Source organism: Oncorhynchus mykiss, chromosome 16 (assembly GCF_013265735.2).
Source record: "Oncorhynchus mykiss isolate Arlee chromosome 16, USDA_OmykA_1.1, whole genome shotgun sequence".
NCBI lineage: Eukaryota > Metazoa > Chordata > Actinopteri > Salmoniformes > Salmonidae > Oncorhynchus > Oncorhynchus mykiss.
Window position 1 is genome coordinate 76,160,245 of NC_048580.1, and position 3,039 is coordinate 76,163,283.

A 3,039-nucleotide genomic window follows, 5' to 3' on the forward strand; every position below is an offset into this window, starting at 1 on the left:
ATTAACCAGACCATCCCCTGGCACAGTGCTATATTAACCAGACCATCCCCTGGCACAGTGCTATATTAACCAGACCATCCCCTGGTACAGTGCTATATTAACTAGACCATCCCCTGGCACAGTGCTATATTAACCAGACCATCCCCTGGCACAGAGCTATATTAACCAGACCATCCCCTGGCACAATGCTATATTAACCAGACAATCCCGTGGCACAGTGTTATATTAACCAGACCATCCCCTGGCACAGAGCTATATTAACCAGACCATCCCCTGGCACAATGCTATAGTAACCAGACCATCCCCTGGCACAGTGCTATATTAACCAGACCATCCCCTGGCACAGTGCTATATTAACCAGACCATCCCCTGGTACAGTGCTGTATTAACCAGACCATCCCCTGGCACAGAGCTATATTAACCAGACCATCCCCTGGCATGACACAGTGCTATATTAACACAGACCACCACTGACAACAGTCCACTCAGCCCTCACCACTGACAACAGTCCACTCAGCCCTCACCACTGACAACAGTCCACTCAGCCCTCACCACTGACAACAGTCCACTCAGCCCTCACCACTGACAACAGTCCAATACAGGTTAAATCAGGAAGGGCCCAAAAACTGACAGAATAAACATATCTGGTTCTTTGTTATCTGACTGACTGGGTCTGAGGTGTTGTCAGGTTAACTAGTGTTGTCAGGTTAACTAGTGTTGTCAGGTTAACTAGTGTTGTCAGGTTAACTAGTGTTGTCAGGTTGTCAGGTTAACTAGTGTTGTCAGGTTAACTAGTGCTGTCAGGTTAACTAGTGTTGTCAGGTTGTCAGGTTAACTAGTGTTGTCAGGTTAACTAGTGCTGTCAGGTTAACTAGTGTTGTCAGGTTGTCAGGTTAACTAGTGTTGTCAGGTTAACTAGTGTTGTCAGGTTAACTAGTGTTGTCAGGTTGTCAGGTTAACTAGTGTTGTCAGGTTAACTAGTGTTGTCAGGTTAACTAGTGTTGTCAGGTTTTCAGGTTAACTAGTGTTGTCAGGTTAACTAGTGTTGTCAGGTTAACTAGTGTTGTCAGGTTGTCAGGTTAACTAGTGTTGTCAGGTTAACTAGTGTTGTCAGGTTAACTAGTGTTGTCAGGTTGTCAGGTTAACTAGTGTTGTCAGGTTAACTAGTGTTGTCAGGTTGTCAGGTTAACTAGTGTTGTCAGGTTAACTAGTGTTGTCAGGTTAACTAGTGTTGTCAGGTTGTCAGGTTAACTAGTGTTGTCAGGTTAACTAGTGCTGTCAGGTTAACTAGTGTTGTCAGGTTAACTAGTGTTGTCAGGTTAACTAGTGTTGTCAGGTTAACTAGTGTTGTCAGGTTAACTACTGTTGTCAGGTTGTCAGGTTAACTAGTGTTGTCAGGTTAACTAGTGTTGTCAGGTTAACTAGTGTTGTCAGGTTGTCAGGTTAACTAGTGTTGTCAGGTTAACTAGTGTTGTCAGGTTAACTAGTGTTGTCAGGTTGTCAGGTTAACTAGTGTTGTCAGGTTAACTAGTGTTGTCAGGTTAACTAGTGTTGTCAGGTTGTCAGGTTAACTAGTGTTGTCAGGTTAACTAGTGCTGTCAGGTTAACTAGTGTTGTCAGGTTAACTGTTATTGTCCAGGTTATAACTGTCTTGTAGTCCAGGTAATTATTTGTTATGGTTAGTTAGCGCTAGTTGGCTGTACCTGTGCCAAAACTCAGATATTTTTCATCCTATAGCTTGTTCTCCACCTGCTTTTTAAATAGTGAGCCAACGTGTTTATTTCCATGACTGATTAAAACTCATTTTCACATGCTCTCTATACGTACACTATATATCTACATAGTATGACATTTTAAAATGTCTTTATTCTTTTGGAACTTTTTTAAGTGTACTATTAACAGATAAATGTTTATTATCTATTTCACTTGCTTAGTAAATGTAATGTTTCCCATGCCAATAAGGCATTGCTCCATTTTCACATTTTTTTGCCTAAAGTGACATTCCCAAATCGAACTGCCTGTAGTTCAGGACCCAAATCTAACTGCCTGTAGCTCAGGACACAAATCTAACTGTCTGTAGCTCAGGACCCAAATCCAACTGCCTGTAGCTCAGGAACCAAATCTTACTGCCTGTGGCTCAGGACCCAAATCTAACTGCCTGTAGCTCAGGACCCAAATCTAACTGTCTGTAGCTCAGGACCCAAATCTAACTGCCTGTAGCTCAGGACCCAAATCTAACTGTCTGTAGCTCAGGACCCAAATCTAACTGCCTGTAGCTCAGGACCCAAATCTAACTGCCTGTAGCTCAGGACCCAAATCTAACTGTCTGTAGATCAGGACCCAAATCTAACTGCCTGTAGCTCAGGACCCAAATCTAACTGCCTGTAGCTCAGGACCCAAATCTAACTGTCTGTAGCTCAGGACCCAAATCTAACTGCCTGTAGCTCAGGACCCAAATCTAACTGCCTGTAGCTCAGGACCCAACTCTAACTACCTGCAGCTCAGGACCCAAATCTAACTGCCTGTAGCTCAGGACCCAAATCTAACTGCCTGTAGCTCAGGACCCAAATCTAACTGTCTGTAGCTCAGGACCCAAATCTAACTGCCTGTAGCTCAGAACCCAAATCTAACTGCCTGTAGCTCAGGACCCAAATCTAACTGCCTGTAGCTCAGGACCTAAATCTAACTGCCTGTAGCTCAGGACCCAAATCTAACTGCCTGTAGCTCAGGACCCAATTCTAACTGCCTGTAGCTCAGGACCCAAATCTAACTGCCTGTAGCTCAGGACCCAAATCTAACTGCCTGTAGCTCAGGACCCAAATCTAACTGCCTGTAGCTCAGGACCCAAATCTAACTGCCTGTAGCTCAGGACCCAAATCTAACTGCCTGTAGCTCAGGACCCAAATCTAACTGCCTGTAGCTCAGGACCCAAATCTAACTGCCTGTAGCTCAGGACCCAAATCTAACTGCCTGTAGCTCAGGACCCAAATCTAACTGCCTGTAGCTCAGGACCCAAATCTAACTGCCTGTAGCTCAGGC